The 27,910-nt window shown below is 38.1% G+C and overlaps 1 long non-coding RNA gene across 2 annotated transcripts in view; it reads right to left on the reverse strand.

Annotated features, from left to right (window-relative positions):
- LOC137153989 (uncharacterized) overlaps nt 1-27,910 on the reverse strand; it is a 449,601-nt gene that overhangs the window by 297,835 nt on the left and 123,856 nt on the right. Inside the window, exon 1 of one of the 2 annotated variants that reach the window (XR_010919999.1) lies at nt 12,320-12,448. The exons of the other annotated variant lie outside the window; for it this stretch is intronic. This is a non-coding gene — a long non-coding RNA (uncharacterized lncRNA). Of the gene's footprint in view, nt 1-12,319; nt 12,449-27,910 lie in introns of those variants that run through there. 2 annotated transcript variants of the gene reach the window in all.

Below are 27,910 nucleotides of genomic sequence, written 5' to 3' on the forward strand. Positions count from 1 at the left end.
AAACTGCCCCGAGATTGAGTTTGGGATGAGTTAGTGTAGTTTGAGTGTTTTTGTTTGTGTGTGTTTAGCAAACCAGGAATAGAACCTATCAAGAATGGTTACTGGCAGAAGTTTTTCTAGACTAGTCACATAACACTCCCCAACACAGAACAAAACCAAGCAGAAACAGAAGCAGCCCCAAGCATACAATATGTTATATTTCAAAGATAAAGACATATCCTGTTGATGTAAGATACCAGCACAATTAGGGGAATTCTTTCTGATGACCACAGTGCCATGCTATTAATAGTGCTAGCCTCCTCAGAGTCAAAAAGAACTCCTGCTATAGTCTGGCTCCTCATATCTTTAAAGCAAAACAATACCACTCCTACCCTCTGGGTGATTTGGAGTGATGATCAAACATGTTTGGATCTATTTGGTGATCTTTTTACAAACAAAAGTGCATGTGTGTGTAGGACCCACTCCTGCTCTCACATTAAGTTAATAGGTACTTTCCCCACAAACTTAAAAAGCAACAAAATTGGGGTTTTAGTTGTTTCCCATAAATGTGCATTTGAACTTCTTATGCAGGTTAAAATATAGCTGCATCCTCTTCCCCCTATTTGTGCTTCTGCCAGCTAACTACAACCCAAAGGAAAATGCATTTTCTCAATTCTCCATAGCTAAAATGGGGATAAAACACCCCTTCCTATCATAGAATATGAGGGCTGGAAGGGACCGCAGGAGGTCATCTAGTCCAACCGCCTGCTCAAACCAGAGCCCACCCCAACTAAATCATCCCAGCCAGTGCTTTGTCAAGCCAGGCTTTAAAAACCTCTAAGGGTGGCGATTCTACCACCTCCCTACGTAACCCATTCCAGTGCTTTACCACCCTCCTAGTGAAAAAGTTTTTCCTAATAGCCAACCTAGACCTCCCCCACTGCAACTTGAAACAATTGCTCCTTGTTCTGTCATCTGTCACCACTGAGAACAACCTAGCTCCATCCTCCCTGGAATCCCCCCTTCAGGTAGTTGAAAGCTGCTGTCAAATTTTCCCCATACTCTTCTCTTCTAATTCTCTCAGCCTCTCCTCACAAGTCATGTACTCCAGCCCCCTAAATATTTTCGTTGTTCTCCAATTTGTCCACATCCTTCCTGTTTTGGGGAACCCAAAAACTGGACACAATATTCCATATGTGGCCTCACCAATGCTGAATAGAGGGGAATAATCACTTCCCTCGATTTGCTAGCAATGCTCCTACTAATGCAGCCCAATATGCTATTAGTCTTGTTGGCAAGAAGGGCACACTGTTGACTTCCATCCTAAGTGCAGGACTCTGCACTTGTCCTTGTTGAACCTCATCTGATTTCTTTTGGCCCAATCCTCCAATCTGTCTAGGTCATTCTGTACCCTACCCTCCAGCGTATCTACAACTCCCCCAGCTTAGTGTCATGTGCAAACTTGCTGAGGGTGCAATCCTCCTCTAGATTATTATTGAAGATTTTGAATGAAACCAGCCCCAAGACCAACTCCTGTGGCACTCCACTTCTTACCGACTCTCAACTAGACACTGAGCCATTGATTACTACCCATTGAGCCTGATAATCTAGCCAATTTTCTATCCACCTTGTAGTCCACTCATCCAACCCATACTACTTTAACATGCTGGCAAGAATACTGTGGGAGACCATATCAAAAGTTTTGCTAAAGTCAAAATATATCATGCCCACCGCTTTCCCCACATCTATAGAGTCGGTCATCTCATCATAGAAGGCAATCAGGTTGGTCAGGCATGACTTGCCTTTGGTGAATCCATGCTGACTGTTTCTGACCACCTTCCTCTCTTCCAAGTGCCTCAAAATAGATTCCTTGAGGACCTACTCCATGATTTTTCCAGGGATTGAGGTGAGGCTGACTGGTCTGTAGTTTCCCAGATCCTCCTCCTTTCCTTTTTTTGAAGTTGGAGGGATATTGTGAGGATACATTACTCACTGAGACATTGCACATGTTCTGAGCATACAAAAGCCAGATTCCAACCTTGCAAAGTTTGTGCTATTGTTCAAGCAAGCCAGCCAGAAAAAAATGGTTTGGATCAAACCTCTTGTTTTGCTGTTGCCTCCCTGAAAAGCACACCCTCGCTGGCCACCACTCTCCCTCACCCACCTCCACGCCTTTGCAACATCCCTACTTTAAAAGGCCAGTCTCCTTACTCAGTAAGTATTCCTTTCTGCAGTCTGTGGTGGCACTCCAACCCACAAGTAAAGGTACCAAATTTGTACTAGGAAGCCTCCCGCTCCTTGAAAGAGAAGGTTGGCCTTCTTGCTTTATTGCGAATGGAAATTTTTCAATTGCCATTGAATCTCTACCACTGAAACTTTGATCTAGTGTTTATATTTCACAGAAAAACAACAAGATATTTACTCAAATATGTACTTGGAAGATGGTAAATGCAATCTTGTGAATAATGATTTCATTTGGCTCTACCGGTCCTTTATCTATAGGAAAATAGCAAAACAGACAATTACCAACATGCTAATTCATGAAAATGATTATCATGCTATGAATCTCTTACCAAAGGAGTGAGCCTTTGATTTTCTGTTCATCAGAAACTCCAGTGCATTTAAAGAAAAACCACAACAGACACAACTACACATACACTCCTTAATTTGGAATTAACCTTCAAGATAGCTAAATGGTGCACATGGTTTATAAAGGTCCTTTGCTATTTATTGATCAAAGCAAATGAGAGTTTCAGTTAAATAAAGAGAACATTCCAGATGTGTGTGGTCAGGAAAAACTGCCTTTTTAATAATAAAGAAAGATTTATGAATGGGCAGCCATTGTTGACAATTCACTCTTTATTGATTTTTTGTTTTCAGGTAAAATGCCCAACAAGAGCTTCCTTGTTATTTCTGTAGTTTATTTTGTGTATAGAGCTTAGCTACAAGTGTCAGGGTTTAAACTTCAAAATAGCTTTACAAATAACTAGTTAGAACCAACAATGTTTCCTATTTCAGGGCTACTAACCTTTTTTAGTGATATAATATTGCCTATGAAGTTTCATGATGTTATCCCTGAGAAACTATTTTTTCAAGGGGTTTCTTCATATACTTCTTTTGAGCTATGCAGGCTTAGAAAGTCATTCCAACTTCTCAGTAGAACTTGAATTATGACCTTCTATAGTAGTTTTCCTTTACATGGGAACCCTTTTCAAACTTGTCCACTTTTCTGAATTAATGACTTACCCATGAACAACAACTTATCTGAACAAGTGCAAAAAAAATTGTTTGGAAGGATATACTAAAAAATTCTCTCTCATACTTGAGAGGAAACTACTACTACTAGAAAGTTATATGTAATTCATAGTTTTGGAATTGTATTTGTTTTGCTGGGGATGAGGTTCTCTTTTGTATTTTGAAGGGAATTTTTTTTTTTAAATTAAGGGAAAATATGGCTCTGCTGATTTTAAACTTTTAAAATATCTTTCATAGGGACAGATTCTTGTAATAGATAAAATATATTCTCAGTTTAAATAAGCATTACTTTCCTTTAATACTAAACAATGGTAAAGTGCAAAAGCTTTACCTTAAACAAATTCCTCCAATTTTATTTTTTAATGCTTTTTAGAATCTTCATACAGATAACCATTTGTACCTCAGATGATTATGGAGAGCATGCTGCCATTAGTTGCCTACGTCAGATATCAGACACTGCAAGAAGATGTTTCAGTTACTCATACCCAAAGCAAGTGGTCTTAGATTTACTAACCCATTACAAAGGGTGCCAAAAGCAGGAAGGATTCGCAGTGGAGATAGTGAGCGCACCACACATTTTTTGTGCAAGCATATGTCAAACACTGGCAAACTTGCTTTCCTATCATTTTGAAGGTTAGGCTGATGTCTTTTACCATTGCCGCAAGAAAGAGAAGGCTATGATGGGAATAAGCCTATTTAAGCCATCTACACTTCAGTGCACAAGAAGTTAATGGTTTAAAAATTAAGCAGGGCCTGACTTTCAAAGCTACTAAGCACTGCCAAATTCACTGACTATTTCAGATGTAGGTGCTTAGCATCACAGTTTCAAGAAGCACCTGAATCTTTTAATACACAATCACATCCTTGATAGTACATATATACCAAAATTATAGTATAGGATACCATCATTCGGTTACATTGGCACATTATTTTCCACTGTTCTGTGGCATGCTATAGGAATCTGTACACAACGATTTTAAAATTCAAAAAGATCAAATTTGATTTTTCAAATCTCTATTGGCATATTGTTAGGTTTTTTGTAACCCATAACTCCAGGGACAAAAAGTAGGAAAAGTTGAAGCTTGCTAATATAACATCCATATAGGTTTCATGTTAAAATTTAAAACAGTGTTTCATGATGCTTATTGATTTTCCCTAGGTTTAAGAACTTTGATTTACTCTTTTGCAAGAATTCTGTAGATGTGAATTATTTGTGTTATTTTATAGCATACCCAATTAAGCTTAATGGTTTATGTTATTAGTTGCTGGCCAAAAAAGTGGTAAAAATAAAATATTAGAATGCACTGCAACAACACAATACAAATAATTACTTTAATAAAAACATTTCCTTAAACACGGTTATATTTCAATTGTATCGAACACTAACTGGAGATCTCTCTCTCTCTCTCAAAGAGCCCAAGCCAAAAGAGTGATTTAAGTGGTTAGTCTCCAAATAGTTAGGAAAAAAGGAGGAGGAGACTATCCAAGATAACCTCTATACAATCATCTATGCTCATCTAAAAATTCTTTACCATGCATATATTCTTTTATAATTGCTTTTTAATTATCTGATTCAGCAAAGCTCTTAAGAATGTACTTTAAGCTCATTGATTTTAAAAACCTACCATATAATTTAGTTTAAGTGAAAACTCTGACAGTATATTCAGACATTATATAATCTCACACTTTAATGGTTACATTAGTCAGACTATCAAATGATACGGTGGACCCTGACATTTTATAGAGACTGATCAAATAAAATATTCTTAGGGATGAAAGAATTTATGTGGATAAATTAACCACTACTCTTATCCAAAACTCAGATTAAACAAATTGAACTGAGGTTGAAAAAAGTTGAAATATCCCTTCCCCCCTCATAATTTTCATGTTGGCATGTCTATATTTCCCAGCTGAGCAGGTTGAATGATTTACATTTATCTGTTAATTTAGCCCCTTGTTTATTTAGTGCATAAGTCACAAACAGATTCTGAATGAATTTCATTATTTTTTCGTAATTATTCTCTTAATAGTTTACACAAATAGTTCTGTCTATTGATTGCTTTGGCTAATGTTTTGCATAGCTGTGCAACATCATCACATGGTATTGTTTCTACCCCATGCTGACAGACAATTTTAAAAACAAATACACTTTTAGTATAAATTGCCAGTTAAATAGCTCTTTGTGAAGAAAAAACCTCAGATACAAATTCTAAAAGTATTTTCATGAAAGAGCTGGTAGTTGTCCAAATACTCAAGGATAGTGGGAGTCCATGAGTCTGGGTAAACCAAACTTTGTTATTTACAAATAAAAGTAAATATTTATAAACAAAAACCAACAAAACCCACCAATGTTTTACTATTCAACCAGCTGTACTCCCTAGTTCCAAAGTGGCTCAGTGACAAATTACATAGACACACAGTTCTTGATATATTAGACAAGAAGCAAACAGCACCAAAAGATATTAGACACCTGTTTCCAGCCATCTGGCAGATTCAAGGAATATTGGGACTCACCCTACCTTTGGAATGCTATTACAAATATCCAAAACTTTAAAGTCTTGCCGCATCCTCAGCAGTCATATAATGCAGGAGTACCACAGCAATTGACATACTGAATTTCATGTGCAATTCGAGTCACTATCATACAAATTAAAACATTAATGTTAACTGTTCTGAGGTAATTAGCACCAATTAATGTAAAATATAACTTCATTTACAAAGCATGTCATTCAATATATGAGCCAATCTGTGCTAATTCAATAGTCCTTCATTAAAATATCTTACTTATTAGAAGTGATGGAGTAACATGGCTATCTAGGGTGAAGACCAATTGAAATTGTGTATTGTCAGCAAGTTGGAATAGGGTTCCATTACTTTTAGATGGAATTTCTTTAGTAGTTCATAGACTCAGACTTTAAGATCAGAAGGAACCATTATCATCATCATCTAATCTGACCCCCTGCACATTGTAGGCCACAGAACCTCACACATCCACTCCTGTAATAAACCCCTAACCTCTGTCTGAGTTACTGAGGTCCTCAAGTCACTGTTTAAAGACTGACAGTTATTGATAATCCACCATTTAGACCAGCTTAAACCTGAAAGTGACCCATGCTGCAGGGGAAAGCAAAAAAACCCCAGGATCAATGTCAATCTAACCTGAAGGAAAATTCCTTCCCAGCCCCAAACACGGCGATCAGTTAGACCCGGAACTTACTTAAAGACAAAAAAAGCTATAAAGATGTAATTTATATTAAATGCTTTAAAGACTGAAATTCCCCTGGCAGGTATAAAACATTGTTGGTCTCAAGGTTCTAACTCAGACATTAACACCATGCTTCTTAGCTGGAAACTTGCTTCTGTCACCTTCCTTCCTACCTGATTGACTTGGAAGAATTTCAGAGTCTCATACACTAAGATTCAAAACAGAATCAACTCAGATGTAGCTGTGCAGGTCTCTCCATGGATTGGATTTTTGTTTGTCTTATTAAGAGTTGAATAGTTACTTTAGAAGAAATATACTCGTGTGCTGTTGCAGTTTACATCATTATTATGGATAAAATTATCTTCCTATGGCTCATATTCTGAAGCAGAACACAAATGGTAAATAGGATACTGGTGAGGAGTACGATGGTGGTAGATTTACAGTGATGCGTGGTCACCTTTCAAATCTGAAGGTTTACATTATTATGAAAAAAATGTATATAGTTGTACAAAATGCTGAAAAATTACATTACCAACTGCTATCCATTTAAGATTCACCCAGTTTCTCACTGTATTTGACAGTCAAAATGTGTTTGAACATGAAGCAGGTAGGAAGGATACATGGTTGGGGGGTATTTTGATGAGTAAACTAAGCAAACATGGCATATGTAGTTAACTATATGTACACACCATCAAGCTGTCATTTTGTTATGATCATCTTCGACTAGGGAGACATGGCAAAGACACTATTTCTACAGAAATGAGAGCACTAAATAAAATCACCTTTTCATTAGGTTCTACACATTTTATTGTGGATTTTAAAAGACCAGATTTTGATAGCTTTTAGGAGAATCTCCTCAAGTACTATATAAATAACAATGGTTTTCTTCAGTATGTATGTGAGGTTTGCTCTTAATGTCACAATGGAAAACAGCTACCTCCAAACACAGTTGGTTTCTCCATGAAAATACAATAAAAAGTTTCAGCAGCACAGCACTGCATTTCATCTTGTCACATGCAGCATGCAATGGAAAATACCATGCTGTATCACATATCGAAATGCTGGGAGAAGTTTTGCCTTTAGCCAGGCATTGGTTGTAGTGAGAAGTTGCATTCCTCAGTAGTCACTTAAGTTGACAGTATTTTTAAAGGAAAGCCTCTCCCTAGTATCCTTTTTCTAGAATCTGAATTTTGTCCACAACCCACTTTCACCATGAAGCAAGTGCCTGTCCATTGGGAGAGCATGTGCGTGGAAACAACAACACACCTATATATCGGCATGGCTCCACCCACATCATTAAGAAGTTACATGGTTTGTTGCAAGCATGGAGAATAGTTGCCATGCTTCTGAAGTGACTGCCAGTAACCACAATTATAGAGGAGAACAGAAGATTCTGCTTTATTCCAAAACTGGGGGATATGGAGATGCTTATTAATCTAGTAAAAGTAAAACATTTAGGACCTCCACTGCCTCTTCCATAGCTAAGAGTAATTACTACCTGGCTTCCATTTCCACTTCATGCAAAGTGTGCTCTCTGTACCAGATTCATACTCTGACTCTGAAACAGTCTCCCCATAGCTTTATTGTCTGTGAGTGCGCCATTCAGCATTCACACAGCAGGTTATGAGGAACAAAATGAGTGGGACCCTGCTTCAGATTGGGTGAGTGGGATCAGGGAACATAAGAGCCCATAGTCAGGAAACACCAGACCAGCACAACCTAGGTGTGCAATTGCTACCTGCAGACATCCAATCCAGTTTGTTTCTGCTGGAAAGAAATCGATAACAGGGGGATGTAAGCTCTTACAGATGCAATTCTGGAATTAAAACAAAAAACAAAAAAAAAAACCACTAAGAATGGTTAGCTTCCTACACCTGCTGGAGCCTGGTCTCTCCTAAGAGCCTCAGTGGTTTTTATCTGTGCCTGAAATATTTACTATCTCCTGGACTAAAGATGAGCTAGTTTTAATAGGGTAGACTGTGGGTTTTCATCTTATAATCTTTTTCCAAAGACATAGGCATACTGCATAGAAAGAAAAGCAATGAATGTCTCACTTAACAGGTCTGCCTTTAGCTATTCTGCAGAAAGCTAGTCTACCAAAAGTTATTTTTAAATTATCTATAGGATAGACTATTTCTTTGTTTGAAGAAGTTACATTCTGAACGAATTAAAAAAAAGAACGAGAGAGAGAGAGACCCACTCTTCCATTCTCCACTCTAAAGTGGTAAGCCAGTAGCATTAGTCAGGCATAACTATGCAAACAGGTAAAACTCTGTCCTTCCAAGTTCTGATTTTGATCCCATTATGCCCAATAGGATTTGACTGAATGTTGGATTGAGGCTTGGGGCTTTGACGCTGCTGGAGGCATGGAACATTCTCAAAGACAAGCAAAGCCCGTGAAGAACACTGGAAAATAAGGGGCGCTGTGTTTTGTAAAGTAACATCAAAGGATGATTTGACATATATCCTTGATATATTCCAGACAGGATAGGATACTGGATAAAGCAGCATGACAGACTGGCTGTTTGAAAATGAATGAAGGACACTTCCTTTTTTAAAATGGAATCTCATTTGTTTAAATTTGAAAACTGTGCCTGCTACAGTGCAGTGTTCACTGTCCTACTCTGTGGCCTTGAGAGACTGCCAGGTTTGGTGCATTGGTCACACAGTCCTTGTAATTATATACCTGTACGTTATCACTAACAATTACCACATTGCTACATTTAGTGGCAAGTTTAAATGTTTAGTCAGCGAGCACCATTACCCTCCCCCCTCCCTTTTACCCTCATCTACAGAAGAGAAAAAAATAAATACTCTTTGAGAGCACATTCTTGAAGGTAAGGTCTTATCAGTCCAGGGCTAGTATCTCTCTTTGAATGACCCCGACAAGGTCACAGGGAATATGAATCAAATGATTGCAGGCTGCTGTGCTCAACAGTACACATCACAAATTTGTTTTTTGAGCTGAGACTGTGGAACATATTGCAAAGCAGAGATGGAGTGCTACGAGTATAGAAAGGTCTCCATGGTGCTACCAGTCTTGCAGTATAAAAAGCAAGAAAAATAAGGGGCATACTTGCTATCAGATAATTCTTTGCCCACATCTATTTAGATGTATGCATTTATGCTTTGTACACATTCATAAAACAAGTGAACAGTTAACTGCAAGGACCCCCAAAATGTTGATAGCATCCTAGAAATAAGTACTGAGATTTAAAAAAAAAAAAAAAAAAAAAACACAACAGCAACCCCAAACATCAGATTTGATGGCAATTGGATCAAAAGCATTACCGGTATGTTTTCATTATTTTATAAAAAACAGATAGGAAATTATCTTAATTTCTAAATCATTGCATTTATTTCTTTTTAATCACTATCGTCCAGGACCAGAAGAAATTCAGAGGAAAACCCTCTCCTTTCCTGTGCTGCTCTTAAGGTTTTCAACACATTTGTTGAACTACCACAGAGAGGAACCTTCTCATGCCACTTTTGCAATATGATCACTGTGTTATTCAGACACTTTCCAAGAGTTTCCCATTGTCAGGAAACAGAGGAAGGTCTCCCAGTCAGAGCCAATCAGCCACAAAGTGTTTAAATAAACCAAATACGTAATAACGAGATGTTCCAGCTTCCAAGAGATTTGGCATTTTGAGTGGATTGAGGCCTCACTGGGGGAGAAGCAATTGTAACAGACTCAGGGTATTTCCTCCTGTTCTATTTTATTCACAATAATGGCAGAGTTCCTGTTCCACCATAAACAAGATAGCAACAGCAGCCAAGCTCCACCATGGAAAATCTGTCTTCAGAACTTCATCTATAGTTCTCAGCACCTGTAGCCAGAGGCAGTTCCTTTCTTTCTATTTCCTCAAATACACACATTATCCAATTTGCCGGGTGCCTGGGACTGCTTACTGCAGCCCCCACCATCCACCCCACCCACTAAATTCCCTTTTGTGTTACAGGCGACACTCAGAGTGTCCCCTCCACCAGGTGCCCAAGAACCAGTGTCTGTCTTAGTCCAAGCAAGAATGCACACATCCTTCCAGTAGGCGTGGAAAAATCCATTGCCTTTAATGCTGTTTTTACATGTTCCTAGCTACCTTGTTAACACCTCACCTAACAACTGAGTGGGGAGAGGCTGCATTTCTCAGGCCCATCTGATCCCATGTAAAAATTACAATAGAGCAAATACCAGTTCAGTGTTACTCACCCATAACTATGCTTGGCACATATAGATCAATTTATATAATTTAAGAACAAGTTAAAGAGAAAGCCAGCAGCACAGCCAGCTTTTTAAACTGGGTAAACAGAAAAGGCTATTTATTTTTCAGGCATCAAACTCTTCACCCTACTTCTTCAGGCCATCCTGGCTCTCTCTACCATGTAGTGTGTACAGGAACATCGACCCTCTCATCCCAGCAATGGAAGAACCCAGCATCTTTTGGTCCACTATTTGCTCAGCACTCAGACTGTGTAAGGAGCTCCCTTGTAAGTGGTTCCCCACTTGCTGAGCCAGGGCAACATAAAAAGCTTCTACACCGCTGGTCAGAGCAAAATAACGGTGAAGAAAGGTTACCCCATCTTAGTTATCAATATGGGTACTACTAGACTTGAATCAGCTAAGAGGAGCACGATGTGTGTAGATGTGTGGCTAACAGTATTTCAGATTGTACCTGGATTCACTTTAAGGAGAAAACTTCCTTTGGCAAAGAGGACAATCCACCGCTTTCCTTTCATTTGAAGGGGGCAGGGGGAAAGAGTTTTTCAGGTAAAAGATGCAGCAAAATCCACTCTCACTTTATTTTACTTTTTCTAACTGGTAAATGATGGACTAAGTAAAGCAAAAGACAACTTTTTTTTCTAATTTCCAAACGTTAATTTGAAACAATCCTGGGTTTGATGTTTTCACTTTTTTCCAAACCGGGAAAAAAAAAAAAAAAAAAGTTTTCTTGAAATCAGTATTTTCCCCAATGGAAAAACTTGATTTCCCTTAAACTACATTTTCCAATAAGAAAAAAAATTGGTCAATGAATTTTGAACAGCTCAGAGCATCACTATGACAGTACTCCTCAATGTAGTACCAAGTGTTAGAAGAATCATTAAATCTGAAACATAAAGCCAAAATTAAGCCTAAATAATTCACACCCGCTTCTCATGTGCTCCCTATCATCAGTCATTCAGGATGTCAGTGACAAAAAATATAAATCTTGTCTGAGATGTGAATCTTATAGCAATTATGTCTGACTATACATAGGCATATGAGCAGGCGATGACAAAATTAGGTAAGTTTGAACAGGACTTTCCTTCTATTACAAAAAAAAAAAAAATCCTGATCTACCTTTTGCAGGTATTTATTTAAAATATTTATTTTTGGCACAACACAGTAACAGATTGCTGTAAGTAGCTCCATAGATAATGGTATGGGCAACTGGTTTAAACTGGAGCTTATTGTTCCAATTTTCTTATATTATGCAACATTATTGGAAATGTTAAGAAAAAACACAGGAAATAACTAAACTACAAAACACAGCAGTATAAAATCATTCAGATCACCTTAGTTCCAAATCCTAAGAAATTAATGTTGACTTGCTGTTATATTTAGCAAGTGAACTCTAATGATACTGTGGCAGTGTGGTTGCTGATTGAGAGCTCTTTCAGGAGCACCAATTACTTTACAGACACTCTGCCTCCATTAACCCCCTTCTTGAGGGCCCTTTAAGTACGTCAGATAGGGGTGCTGAGAGCCACACCAGTGACTTTCTGTGCTGGTAGTATCAAATAAAGTTCACACAGACCTCAGAGTCCTTATTCATAAAATAATACAAACAACCCTCAATGAGCCCAAAACAAAGTCCCAAATCATAATTCAAGAGTTCATACTTATTTCTAGCCACAACCAGAGCTCTTCCTCTGTCAGATTGCTCCATCTGAAGCCACCAGTCCCAGCCAGCACTTTCTGACTGGAGCTCAGCCCTCCTTCCTTCTGGTGTGAGTATCTCCTGGTTTGTGAGGTTCTCTCACGTACTTCCCCTCCCCCTTCCTGCTGCCTTCTAAATTTGAAGTACCTCATTCCCCTCAGGTGGGGCTCATCTTGTAATCAGGGCTTGGTTAGCCCCAGGCTTTCCAGCCCAAGAGCAAACCATCCTGTTAGAAATACCTTAAACACTCCATAAAATTACTTGAAATTATTTACTGTTCCCACAGCCACCTCACTCTCACTTTTGTCCCACTAGAAGACAACAGGATTGGTTTTGCTAATTGCATTTACCTCTGAAGCCTGTTTATAGTTATTTTTAAATACTCCCATTCAGCAAAGCAGCTTGAATGATTACTTGAGCAAAAACATTCACCAGATATGTAGCCTAAGGGCTAGGACAACACTTCCCTCAGCAATGCTGTGGCTGCCTTGAGATTTCACAAATACTGTATGTACAGTATTAAATCACAAAGTACTAAATAAAGATAAAGGCTTTGATAGAAAGTGACAAAAGCAAAACACTTTAATTAAATCTTAAGATCTGCCCTTAACTCCCCAACCAGCACACACATCTACAACATCATCCCCTCATACCTTACATTTGGCTGCACATATAAATTACTGGCCACAATATCCTTCTCTAAGGCTACTTTCTTTAAGCCAAGGAGAGATCAATGACTAAGACTGTTGAGGGAGTGAACTCAGAACCAAAAGAAACCAGAAGATGCCTGTCCCCAGATTTCATTCATAAGTGGCTTCAGAAATAAAATAACTCCTCTTACCATTTTAAACTTCCTTTGCCACCTTCAGGACCGTCGGAAGTTGCAATTCATTTATAGCAGGTTCTTTTAAAACAAAACTTGTAAGTCCAATACAATTATTAAAAAAAAAAAAAAAAAAAAAAAAAAAAAAGTTGTAACAGGTGCCATACAGCCTCAGACTTGCAGCCATATATTTCGACAGATTTTGTGGTTTGAAGTTAGGAGCAGTTGGAAGAGGCAAACCTATTTCCTGGAACTACAGCTCTCTGTATGTTGCTTGTATCCCCCGGCATTCAGCAAGTGAAAAGGTCTTGCCAGAGCCTGTAAAATTCAGGCCTGCCTCCCTTCTACAAGTTTAAGTTTGGAGCATAAAGCTTAGTTAGACTGCCTACTAAATATTGTCTTATAAAACTTCTGGAAGCAACACCGTAGGATAAGAAAAATGTTACACGTTGTTTTTATAAAAATGACATATAATTGGTCCAATCTTCCCAAAAAGTCTCCACTTTTAAGGCCCACATTTTCAATGAGACCTAACAAAACATTTGCAGCATATCTATTTGTGTATTCAAGCACTTGCATTTGTACATACCAAAATTCAGGTTTGCTGGTGCATTTATACCTCCTTCCCTTTCTTCTCCCACCACCAAAGTGTAATTTAGGCTTTAAAAGCTGACACAAAACCTTTTAACCCTTCCTTTCCCCCACCCGCAATTCATGGCCATGCCCTCTGTATGGTCCTCCTTAGCTGTCACTAATGAAGAGGAGAAATATTTTCATCCAACCAAGGGATGTTTCTAATGGAAGTTTGAACTTCTTTGCTCATGAACCAGAAAACAAATAGTGTTTGTTCCAGAAAGTAGCTGCAAGCATCTCAGATCCTAGGAATTATAGGCCATTAGGTAGACTGTTCCTCTGACTGAGTTTACACCCACTAGAAAGGGAACTTCCCAGAAGAGAAAATGTAAAGTAATAGTTCAGAGGCTCAAAGGGATCATTATGGAACAATGGATTTAAAGAACCAGATTAAGTCTCCAGAAGAGTACAGAGGTTTTAAACAGGGTTCTGAGATAAAACACTACCTAAAGTAACCCAGTTATTGTGAGATGATTATAACTAGATACACAACAAAGATTCTGAGAAGAGTAACAATCAATGGCTGAACCCTCCTCAAACTCCTCAAGGAATTTTGAGAACTATGGGAAGGAATTAATTCAACTCTGCACTAGAGTAAGAACACTAACTAAACTATGCAGTATATGACTGAGGTCCCTTTTTTTTGAGAATGTGGATGTGCAGAACTAGAGATAGATTAACTGTTAAACAAACTAGGTACTTGCCTAGGGCCCATAGTCTGAAAGGCAAGGGTGGTGGGTTTTTTAAAAAAAAGGATTTCTGCACAAACTGAAATTTGGCAAATGGGGTCACACTCACAGCACCACTCAAATTTGGTTCAGTCGAATATGCAGGAGCAGCTGGGTAAATTCAAGTGGTGTTATGACCCCATATGCCAGATTACAACACCACTCACTCAAGAAATTAACCTTCTTTCAATTAGTACATAAATCTGCACCAGTGGATGAGTGGTCAGAGTCACACACAGGTCTGAGACTCACTTTACCAAGGAGAGAGGAGAGCAATTATTGCTGCTGGAGAAAGAAGTGAACAGGCTGGGATGGAAATTTACTACAGTGAAATGTATGGAAAGAAATATCATGCAAATGTATTTTTCTCTTCTTTCCATTTAATTTTATGTTTGTTTTTATTCATTTTTGAACGTAGGGGCCGAGGTGTGTATGTTACCTAGCATCCAGATATGGGTAAATCAAGCCCTGTGCATAGCTCTTCCTGTGACAGCAAAAAGACCAATGGTAATCAAAGTCCATTTGTCCCAAACCAAGTAATTACCCCTACCTGATACTGTCAGCATCTAAGATTAGAAATGAATCAAAATATATTGCAATTTGGCTTGCCTGAATGCTCAGCGAAATTGAGTTAAGTCTAGTGTGTTTCCCCTTTTTTTCTTTTGTATTTTTAAAAACCTTTAACATTAGGACATAAATATATTTAACAAATCTGGATTAATAGGATTTTTATTCTAAACTAAAAAGCACTCTTCCATGGAATAGGAGAGCTTCCCTTACTCTGCAGACGACAAAGGATCATCTGACTTCTAGCTATAGTAAAATGCTATCTTTCTATAGATAGTGTGAGTGAAACAGTATTTTCTGGAGGGTTTCTTGTGTTTTGTTTGTTTTTGACAGCTCATTCTTACTGTAAAAATTTACTATTTAGACTGTTAATTTAACATTGAGCATCTGGCATATGGTGGTCGGAGACATTGTAAATATGAAAAAACAAAGTTCAGAGCCTTCAACAAAATATACACTATCTGAAAAAGGAATGACAAATGCTGTATATACTACAATGGAGCAGAGGACAGAAATTCTCTTGCATGAACGTTTTTGAGATTTGCAAATTGTTTTTGTTCCAATTCAAACAATTTGTTCCAAATCCTGGAAAATGCAAAATTCTCTAAAAAAAATCATTCAATATGCTTCAATTCTAATTTAAAAATTATAATATACAATAAAAAACTTGAAACAAAGGAGTTTCAAAATGAAAAATTGAAATACTTCTTTGCATATGAATTGGGATGTTCTGACACGGTCAAAATCTTTTTTTTTCCAAAATGAAATTTCAGCAAAAACAACACAATTTTGTGAAGCATTTAAATTTCAGTAAAACTGCATTTTCCAATGGAAAATGGTCCTGTCAAAGTTTTTCCTATATTATACATAATTTGTTATCCGAGCCCTATTCTGATGTGCTGAAAAAGTACACATTTGGATGTCCTTGTAATATTCTTCTGTAAGTTTTAACATTCTGTGTAGGTTTTTTTATTTGTTTTTTTTTTTTTAAGTTTGGCAAGCACAGAGTAGTAACATCTCTTTATTTACAGTATATCGATTTTTGGAAATCAGATTGCAGAGGCCATAAGGAAGAGGTGAGAAAAGGTCTCAAACTCCTAATATAGGAATCAATAAGATTAAAGAGAACTGAATGAAAAGCAAGAATAACAAATCAAGGAAAATGACAGAAATACACAACTTTCATTCCACAATTCAGAAAACTAAAATAAAAACAAAGATTTTTTATTGAAAGCTATAAATTAAATTGAAACTGCTGAACTCTGATATTATTAGACAAAGCTCCTTGTTCCACCGCCCATTTCTTTATTTTTCTTTTTAAACAGTCCATGATGGCTGGACTTTTTCTTGACTCCAGGGTACATACTTGGACAAATGTTAGGTCACAAGCAGGAAAGAGCAGAGTAAAGTCTCAGTTCTTTGGAATGAGCTCTGTTTCAATAGAAAACTGGAAATCAAGACATTTACCAAGCCCTGACTGCTACTGACTTGTTGAATTTTATTCAAAAGTCACCCAAATCATTCACTGCAATACTCAGCCTAAAAATAACCAGTCTTCCATTCCTTAGAGAGTAGTATTGACTTTATACAACAGAGAATGAACAAAAAAGCCAACAAACGGATATTTTTACTAGAGGATCACGCATTGAGGTGTTCTATGGAAAAGGGAGAACAATGTTTCAAGAATCAGATTATGCATGTGTCCTCAGATGTATATCTTCCAACTTGATAGAGAACCTTGAATTCCAGATTTGACAGTGAATGCTGACACCTCTAGAGTGTTGCACCAGCACAAGATTGTTTAGCAAGAAACTTTTGGTGCTCCTTGTTGCAGGAAGGGATTTCTTGTGAGATCCATAAAAAAGATTTATGACTTATGATTTACCTAATCCTGCAGATTTTATTATTCAAAAGCTTTAAATGAGCATTTTCATCCCACCACCTTCACGTAATTTTCTGGGATTGTACTGAATTCTCATGGATTCTATACATCTTCCAAAATGTTGTATGTGATTTCTCTCTTGGGATTAGTAATGAGCAAACACACACCTGATCTTTTGAAGAATATCAACTTCCTCATACTCATATTGCAAACATTTGGCTAAACCAATACCCTTATGCACCAGAAATAAAATTTAATACTAACATCTTTAAAAAAGCCTTTACATCACTTCCACTATGTTGTTCTACCACCTCGAGTCAGGTTTGTATCTCTCTACTTCCTGACAGGCTAATAAGGTGATCTGCAGCAAACTCTATCTGTCTAGGATGGAGTTAGTTTAACAAATTAAAAAATGCACTCTCTTCCTCAAAGCTCAGCTGCCTGGGAAAGCTTATTAAACAAACAAATTCATTTTGAAGAATATGCTGTCTGTTACTGGTAAGACAAGAACAACCTGTTGTCATCACTGCATCTACTTGCAAAACATACCTCTTAACTCCCAACCTCCAAGATTAGAAGCTGGTGTTACCATTTATATCAAGGAACAACACTTACTTTCATAATGTTCTGTGGTGGAAAACCCCAATCCAAGCTGAAGTGCAAAAATTGTGGTAAATGAAAAAAAGAAAGAAACAAAAGGATTCTTAAATCTCTTCCCTCTCTGATGTGGAAACATTTTGGTTTTGCAGCTGGCCTTCACTTCTGTGATGGGCTGAACTGAATGGCTAGTATAAAACCCCACAAGTCTACGGCTCTGGCTCAGCTGCTTTTGTAAAGTTGACACATTGAAAAATGCTGCCTGTGAATTTTTGAGCTCAGAGAGCTCTTTGATCTTAAAATGAAGTTTGCTCATTATACAAGTTTTTAGAATTGAAGTTATTTTTCCTCATTGCAAATTTTGGGTTTTTTAAAGTAATTTTCTACATAGATCCTATGTTTTCCCTCTAACCCTTTGTTCTTCATTCCCCAGTTTGTAATGAGTATTCTTCCAGATGAAGAGAATCCTCCGTAACCAGTACTGCTCATTAGTTATCTCAGTGCTGAGCAATAAGGTACAGGGGATGAGTATTCTACCCTCACAATATTGCATTCTCTGATTACAGGCTGGGGCAAGTGGGCTGCAAACTGAAAACAAGGCTGGTTCTCTTCTACTTGGAAATGCAGTGAACAACCATTAGGCCTCCAAGTTGATTTTAGGTTCCTCTGATTTTGTTAACTCTCTTTAAATATTTGAAATGTGTACTTTGAAATGAATGAAATTCTGCTGCTGAGAATTTGAAATGGGATTATCTGAAACAAGATACCACAACTGAATGGACTGAGCAAATCAAGTCAAGGGAAAAAGAGATCAGAGAAAGAAAAATATGTTACAGAGCTTATCTCCCCTACTATTGAAAGTTGGGCCCTTTTTTAACATATGGAAGGATTGCTCTCAGTGGAACAATCTTCTGAACCCCTTAGAAAACACAGAAGCTTTTGAAAGTCATTTTGAACCACATAGACAGAGCCTGGGCTACTCCTGATTCATAGCTTTACAGGGCACCATGTGATAGAAGCAACTAGTGTTGTATGGCATCACATCTTCCTACTGCAGTGTTGCCTAGTAGATAGAGCACTGCATTGAGAATCAGGAGCCCTAACTTCTATTCCCAGCTCTACCACCAACCTGGCGATTGACCTTGGGCAAGTCATGTGTCTCAGTGCCTCAGTTTCCCCATTTATAAAATGAGGATAAGATACTGACTTCCTTTGTGAAACACTTTGAAATCTGCTGATGAAAAGTGGTACACAAGAGCAAGGTATTATTGGGTGAATAAGAAATCTCAAATTCCCATTCTTCCCTCCTCCCCTTTTCCTTAAATTTACTAAACTTTGCCCCTTCCCACTTCTATCTCCTGATATACTTTTACCTTTCTCCTTTTTTCTCCCCGCCCATCTCTTCTCTCTATTCTCTCATCTCCCATTTTCCATGAATGAGGCCTTCTCCTCTTTTCACATGGCAAGGTGAAGTGCACATTTTTACACTATATAAATAATAATTATTAATCACTGGAGAAGATCTGGCAGACTTTTCATCTCCTTTCCCTGGAATGGGAACCCAAAGAGGGAGATGGAGCAGTGATTCACAAGAGCTGGAGATGATATCTAACAGCAGTTTTCCCATGTCACTGCAGGAGGGTATAACCTGGCTAGCACCTCACCAGGGCCCTGTCTAAGGGAGTGGACACTCACTGGACTTCTTCACCCTCCACAGCACCCTTTCTGCTCCCCTTTGTCAATAAGTTCAAACAATCACAGCCTAACCAATCCTTGTAGTTCAGAGATTTTATTTTAGAATATTTTCTTAGTGCATATCTCCTTGGTGTCCAAGCTGCTAAACATAGGGCACACACATGTTCCTTTTGTTTGTGTTTTTGTTATTTGAAAAAAAAAAATCAGATTTTTTTTGCCCTGGACCACTGTTACACAAGGCACCCTTGTATTAATATCCTACACATTACTGCAGTAACATTGTACAAAATATGCCTGGTGAGGTATCATATGAAAACTAATAATGTACTGGCTATTAATATCATTATAAAATGCATATGTTAACCTTATATGTGATGTTATGAATTCCCTCTGTATCGTGTTACTAGAACACATTTAAGAGAAGACGGCCTAGCCTAGGTAAAGGTTATAAACAGGTCCATCCTAGACAAAGGAATCACGGTTTACCTCAATTTATATATTAGCAGTAAACCATGCTATCAAGCTAAACCAGGGGCATGGGGTGAGGGAGAGAGAGGTTATGCTATTCCTGAACTCGAAAGATAAAAAATAAACATGGCTCCTCCACTCCAGAGAGACACTAGATACTGAATCCACAGGAGGCCTCCCTGACTTGCAAGACTAAGACATCCCTTTGGGGATATAAGGAACAGAAAGAGACTCCATCTTTATCCTTCACCTTAAGAGACAAGGAAACCAAGTGATTGATCTCTATTATGGGGCCTGGCCTAGCTGGCCAGTAAAAATCTGGAAAGGAGTCTATGGATAAAAGAAACCATTGTGAACCAAGACTGTATCATACTAGATTAGTTTTATACTTTTAAAGAAGTGTTTTTACTTTTATTTGCTTGCAACCATCTCTGCCTTTATCGCTTTCACTTAATCCATCCTCTTTTGTTAATAAACTAATTTTACTTTTACAATAAACCACTTCAGTGTTGCATTTGAAGGGAAGGGTGTATTTTCCCCATCTAAATGAATAAGCTATGATGTACTGACTTTAACAGAGTAGTGTTTTTAGTATCCTTTATGAATGCAGAGATAGGGGCTGTGCATTGAAGAGAAATGTCTCTGAGGACCTTGGGGGCTGAAGATCACTGGTTGTTACCTGTTAGCGAGGTCTGAGCCAGAAGAGACTTTAGGAGTTTGCTGGTGAGGAAGACAGTCTGATGTGGCAGGGAGTTGACACACAGTCTAATCTCCAGCAAAAGTAATTCTTGCAAAAAGTTCATAAAGGTAAGCACATGCACAATTTTTTGCAGGATTAGGGCTTAAATAGTAGAACCTTTTTGAAAGTGTCATGTATTGATTCTGCTCTTCCCATGCTGAAGTATAAACCCTACCAAAATGGAAGTAGTAAGAAATGTTTAATCAGTCACGCAGTCTAACTGGATGAATTCTTGGGTGATGTCTTCAAACTTGGGCAGCGTTAATTTATCCATATCTTGACAACATATACAACAAAACACTTAAACATTGAAACTAAATGTCAAACAAAGTAGTGATAAAAATTACTTAAGTACTTCATTAAACTCATTAGAATAAAAGGTGGTAAAAACTTTATAATAATGGTTCACTTATCAGAGTTCCTATGAAAATATATATTACATTCCCATTAATACCACACTGGTTCATCATGATTAACGTTATTGCACTGAATATCCAATGGGAGAGAAAATACATTTATAAGGCAATACAGTACCTGTGATACTGAAGGACGTGGCAAGCTCTGAATCAGAAATGAAAATATATTTGATTGGCCAGAATTACAGACCGTTCGGATAATCACTTTGAGCCTGAATCTGCTCCCACTGAACTCACTAAGAGTTTTGGCAGTGGGTCCAAAGGAATAAGACTGGGCAGTTTTAAACAAACTGTTTAATGTCTTCTCAATGTGAGTTTCAGAATCATTGCCTGTACTACAGATACTCCTAATCTCTCTTTCCCAGCATTCCACATTCTTAAAACATACATGGCTTGCTATCTTCCTGCAACATACTGCTCACATGTACTATTCAGGCTATTGACTCTTGGCATCAAATTTGTCCTGTTAAACTGGAAAATCCACCTGCAACATATCTTGACCCTTGGTGGCATTTTATTTATTTAGAGGCCTTTCTACAGCATTCATCACTTTAGTAGACATTTATATATAAATGTATTGCTATTATTCACATATGAACACATTACAGCAAAAAATTATTAATTTCTATAAGAACTCATCTCATATTGGTTGCAGTCATTCATTACTTAGTACAGCACCATATTTCCATATTACACATACACACATGATAAATTGCTGTGGAGGGGTTTGGATTGTTAGAAGTCATCCTATGGGAGATGGATAAGATGGCACAATGTAGAAGAGATAGTCAAAGGTGCATGATACATGCAATTTGCCACATGACTCTTCAGTTTATCCCAAGAATATCACTGCTGTCTAGATGTTATTATAAATGTCTCAAGTGTACACTGTTCTCTTTGTCCCAGATTTTTAAAGGAGCTCAACACCCAAAAGCTCCCATTACGGCATCTAACAATGGGAACTGCTGAGAACTTTGGAACTCTCCACTTGCCTGTAACCTATTGTATCAACTTAGAAGTAGACATGCATTGTGCAGGAGATCAGACTAGATGATCATATTGGTCCCTTCTGATCTTAGAGTCTATGAGTCTATGTGCTTACTACCTAGATTAGCCTCAATTTTTTTTTCTGTAGGGGGAAGGATGGAAGGGAGAAATAAGATAAATTGTAATCTGTGCCATTTCCGAGTTAACTAAGGGTATGTCTTTGCTGCAGAGTTAACTCAGATAATTGGTCCTGGGTTAGCCTTACCCAGATGTGAGCAATCATATTGCAAAAAGATGCCCCAGTTACTGTGTCCTCACTGGCGCTACACTCCCCTCCATGTGTGTTGCTGGGGCTTCTGGGAGCCTATCCCATGGCTCTTTGTGCTGCAGGTCTATGGTCCTTTCCCAGTGAAATGTGAGGGAATGTGTTCGACATTCTGAGCATACGGGGGAGCGGGAGCAGAGGGAGAATTGTGGGAAGGGATTGGAGGATTATCAGTATTTGAGTGGTTTAGCTTGGGTCTGCACTGCAAAGTGGATGGGTTACTAACCCAAGAGAAAGCAGTACTAGGGCTTTAGTCTACAGCTGTGCCAACTAGCCCAGGTAGAAAGCACCACCACACAAGTGAGGGGATTTTGTTTATGGACAGGAGGGAGAATGGGGCAACATTCAAATTAGAGTTTGGGTTAAATTTATGGTGAAGATATAGCCTGAAGGATTGCAGTGTCTCCATACAGCAGTGCATACCCTGTTTCCCTGCTGCTGCTTATCCAAAGCATCATTTTTCTTATGTAGGCTTAGATCTCTCTGTAGACTTCCTAACTATACTTAAAATATACATATGGTACAGAACAAATTTTGGAAAATTTTCCTGGTGCTTTGTTGTGAACATAGAAAAAGATTTAGAAACAGCAGCCTCCACTTTTACATTCACAATTTGCAGGTACAATTTGTGCTCTATAGATGCATTACTATCTCTTTGGGATTGAAAATTATGAATGACAAATTATATCTGTAAATAACTCCAATGTACAAACAGTAATCTCTTAAAAATCGTTTTACAACTGCAGGCACAAAAAATAAAGAATTAGAAGTTGGTTAGGACTAGGCTGAAAACATGACCCTAATTTTAAAATAAAGTATAATGAATACTTCACACACAGCCTAGTGAAATTCAAAATAGAATATCTAAGGTCATGGTCTTTTTCTTGGTCTCAAGCAGAATTACATTAAAATAAAATCATTAAATTGATTATTGTAACATTGTAATAAAATGCATTAAAAAAGGCACAGGTCTCCAATATTCACAAATAGGACTTCTACTAGTGTGTGCTTAGCATGTCACAAGAACTCAGTTAATTGTTGGAAATTCGCTGGATAGACTGCTAAATCATACTGCTGTCTGACCCTTCACAATCTCAGCTGATGTGCCAGGGAAAGGATAGTCTCTCACACAATTAACCCAAACCACATTGGGCTTACAAGTTCAGTATTAAGGATTGAACTGAACCTGAAAATAAGGAGAGAACCAGTGCAGATTATGGAACACTGGTGTCACGAGTTACTACCCTAGGAAAGTGGTCTGCCCCTTCTACACCAGCTATAGCTTCTGAGCAGTTTTCAGAAAGGCAGCCCCATTCAGCAGGCTTTATGACAAAACACTCTGGAGGTCAAGGAGGCCTTGATACCTCCGGCAAAATCCGTATCTTGAGAGAAATGATGAAAATCATCTCAAGACTTGGGCTACGTCTACAGTATTAGCTAAAAGGGTGATTCTCTGGACTGTGTACACATACTCCCACCAGTTATCATCGTATAGATAGCAGTGTAGCTATAGTAACATAGGTAGTGGCAGTGGAAGCTCTGCTGAGCCATACAAAGCACAAATCTGCCTGAAACCGGGGAGTATGTACACAGCCTGGTTCATCCATGCCTCCACTGCCACTATCCATACTATCATGGATACATTGCTATTTATATTTAAGCTAGCTCTATGAGAGTTGGCGTGAGTATGCATACACTAGCAAAGGAATCACGCTCCTAGCTTGCAGTGTATGCTTAGAAGAAGATTTTTGGCCAAGGACACCACCTCAGATTCCAGGAACTCTAAGCAATGCTGAAAAGTTCTTGGGATTGCATAGTTCATTGATAACAGGTGGAAATAGGCCTCAATCACAACTGGAAACACCATACCCTTTACATCCTTCCTCCAACGAACCAGCATCATGTTCAGCTTATGTGAAAATAGGCCTCAGGCAACTCACTCTCAACTGATATCCTAGGCACTGGGAAGAGTTTTCCAGAACCTCAGTGAACTTAACTTAATTTAATGAATTACAGCCGGTCAGAAAAAAGACTTTCTATTCCATGGAAAATTCTACCCTTTCAAAATTTGTTTTCATTCCAAATTGGAATAAAGAGCTTGAAATTTAGAAATTTCCCACAAAACAAAAAATCCCCTCCCCCCAACTTTTTTGACTCAGAACCACCATGGGAAAACATAAAACAACCCACATTATGGTTTGTATTGACTATACTATAGATACTCTTAAATGCTACATATGTCAAAATTAAATCAAAATGGTATTCAAAATGAAATATTTTACCTTATCGAAACAAACAAGGAAGTCACAATTATTTTTTTTTACTTTTTCTTATAAAACATTTAATCAGAATCAACACATTGCTGTGAAAATGTTCTCCTTTCAACAAAACTCCATTTTCAGACAGAAAATTGTTCCACCAAATTTTTTGACCAGCTCTACTATGAACAAAAGTAGTTGAAACTTGGGATGGACAAGTCCTGGCCACTTGCTCTTATCCAAGAATGAGACAAAAATGCCTCACTTCTAGAAATATTAAAAATGTTTTCAAGCTTTGGCAGGCTGGATTCACCAAGGTGGTGGATGAACAGGTGCTGGTGGGTTTATCTAAATTCTGCTGGATGAACTATAAAGGACACTATCATGAAGAGTGTCACCGTAGCTCAGTGGGTCATAGCTCAGGATACCAGATTCAGGACAAACTTCTGAGAAATGGGGCAGCCCCCCCCCCCAAATTGGTGGTTATTCTTACCAAGATATACCGAGCCAGCAAACTGCTGTCTCAGCACACTGGTTAACCAGAAGTCAGAAATGCATACTCCTTAGGGATTCCAGCCCTTGTTTCACTACCAGACGCTAGACTTTATGATGAGCGGTTATTTACAACTAATTTTATCAGCCAAAGGCTTCTTCTGATCCCAAGAGATCAGCCACACAGCCAGGCCAATATATCACTCAGAGCTTACCCAATGATCACACTGCTGCCAGTCCTTTAGTATCTATTATCTAAAGGTTTATTTATAGGGAAAAAGAAAAGAGAGAGAGTTAAAATGGCCAAAGAATTATATACATACAATCATTGCAAAGTTCTTGGATCAGGTTTGAAGCAGTGAGGGAACAAACTGCCAATTTGCAAAATAACTGGAAATTATCCATACATCTTGGGGGTCATCATTCCTTGTTTAAAGCTTCTTTGTTAGAAATCCAGTCCACAGAAATGAAGCAGGAAATGAAGACAATATGGAGATGTTTCCAGGGCCTTACATATCTTCTTCCATGTGAATGGAAGCATAAGCTTGTGGAAATTTTGAGGCACAAGATGTAGTTCAGAGTCACATGAGCAAGTCACATGCCCTTGCATGCTTTAATGAGTCATAGGAGCCGCCATTGTCAATACTCTGGTTAAAATGTTCACAGGAAGGCTCACCAGGTGGGCAGAGGCTTCTTCTATAGTCTATTGTGAGAGCTAAGTGTCCTTTAATGGGCCATTAACTTGCACAGTCCATTCACAATGACCTGTCTGACTTCAATGTAGATTTTACCTGGTGGGTGTTACTCAGGAATGCAGCATATATGCAGGATGTCAGTACATAGTCAATATCTATAACTTCAGATACAAAATTATATATGCATATAAACAGGATAAACATACTCAGCAAATTATAATTTTTCCATTGGCATCTTCCATGACATACTTTGCTTAAGTTTTGTTGCAACTGTATAAGAGTGGTGGCAACAATGATATATATGGTTATATTAAAATCAAACATCACAAGGAGACTAAAACTTTCTTCATTTCTACAGAAGATTTCTACATTGGTCTTTACAGTCACTCTATGCTATAACTGATTGGCCTTGGAATGAGAAGAACCCCCAAAAGCTCTCTGATTTCCTTACATCTTTGTATAGCAAGCGTCAGTAATGAGATGGCACAAGTGTAAAACATTGTTCAGTGTTTGAGTGCATAACCAGGGAGGAAGAAAGGAAGGGAAGGGAAGGGAAAAGAACAGAAGAAGAAAGAGAGAGGCTAGATATGATACAAAAAGTAGGTCAGGACAGTCCTCTCATTGACTAGCCCACTTGCACAGACACAGTCCGCCTCTTTCCCAGCACAATTATTATTTTTCTGAATGTTATAAAATTCTTGGATATAAATATACCGTCTTTGTTCATTGTTTATTACTGTTTAGTCTGCCTTCAAGCACTTTGAATGGATTGAAAGGTTATTAGGTTTCACTGTATTTTGTGTGAGTATCTCTGCTGTATTCTCTGCTGATAATGTAACTTCCTGCAGACAAAGGTAAGCTGAAAGGTAATTGTGTGCAGCTAGGGAGGCTGCACATTGGAATCTAAAAAGAAAAAAAACAAAACTTACTAACAACTACTAAAAAGAAGTTCCCAATTTATTTCATATTCCTTTACTGTCACTGCTTAAGAGCATGCTTTACCACCCATGCCATCCCATCTCAGCGTCCATTGATAACATTTCCCTTCTTATGATTTTGTCAGAGCACATGGTCATCTGACTACATATCTCTAAAGCCACTTGTAATAAGTGCAGCATAACTGATGCAAGAGGTGCATTTTGGGATGGGTACCAATTTCACCATAATTCTTTTCTCACCTACACGTGTGATGTACACCTATGAACTGTCATCAAATTAAGTTTTTATAGACACAATGGATAAAATAGCAGATATAAAATGATTGCTGGCCATAATGTATGCATCTAAAAGAGGTAGCCAGGGAGATAAGCAGAAATGTTTATTTCACAAGGCTTCACAAAAGCATTACCCCTCAAGCTTGACCTGTATGGGTTTACACACAAATCCCAAGTTTCATTCTGAGTGTGAACTAAGCCCAAATAAAACCATATAAAACAATGGGCCAATAATGCCTGAGACTGTGTACACACAGCACTTACAATGGGGAAGGGTCTGTTCAGGAGAAGGAACAAAATACGCAGGTAAGGGACTAAAAGCAGCAGTAGCAGCAGCAGAACTTAGCTGGCAAGGCCAACCTGAGGAGTGGCTGGCCAACCATTGCATCTGCACCAGCTGCTTCCATATTTTGAAAACCTTCTCTCCTCTCAAGGTGAAGTTCCCTACACTTCATGTCAGGAGCGAGGTACATTCCCAACAAATATGGGGAAGATTACATCATCACTGACAGTGATTCTGTTCTGTAGATAAAGAGAGCAATTTACTCTCTAGGACAAGCAATCCCATGTCCTTCATGAACACTACATTCATGCTCAAACAAGAAAAGGAAAAGGACTAACCAATACCTTATAGCTCAGGCAATACCAACAAAAGGATAAATTAATAAAATCCAGCTTTCAGAAATGGAACCTGATATCAGTCCTCTGAGGAAGAAGAAATATTATTGAACAGTGTAATAAGGAGGTGAATTTTGATAACCTAAATACAATATAAGGCAATAAAACCTATTTTAAATGATGGAGATTTTATTTCACCTTTAACTCCCATATTAAACTTTCTAATATGGGCAACTATCATAATCCGCATGCATCAATACAAACTGATATGAAAGTTACCAGTAAATCATGTTTTTAATAAACTCATACCAGTTATTGACTTACTAGTAAACCTGAGACTAGCCGTTTACTTTTTTGACGTTTGCTTAGTATTAACGTAATCATTTATTCATATCTTGTTACAAAAACATAGTCAA

Source organism: Emydura macquarii, unplaced genomic scaffold (genome assembly GCF_026122565.2).
Source record: "Emydura macquarii macquarii isolate MOO-44397 ecotype Brisbane River unplaced genomic scaffold, CSIRO-AGI_Emac_v2 contig_1253, whole genome shotgun sequence".
In the NCBI taxonomy this organism is placed as follows: domain Eukaryota; kingdom Metazoa; phylum Chordata; order Testudines; family Chelidae; genus Emydura; species Emydura macquarii.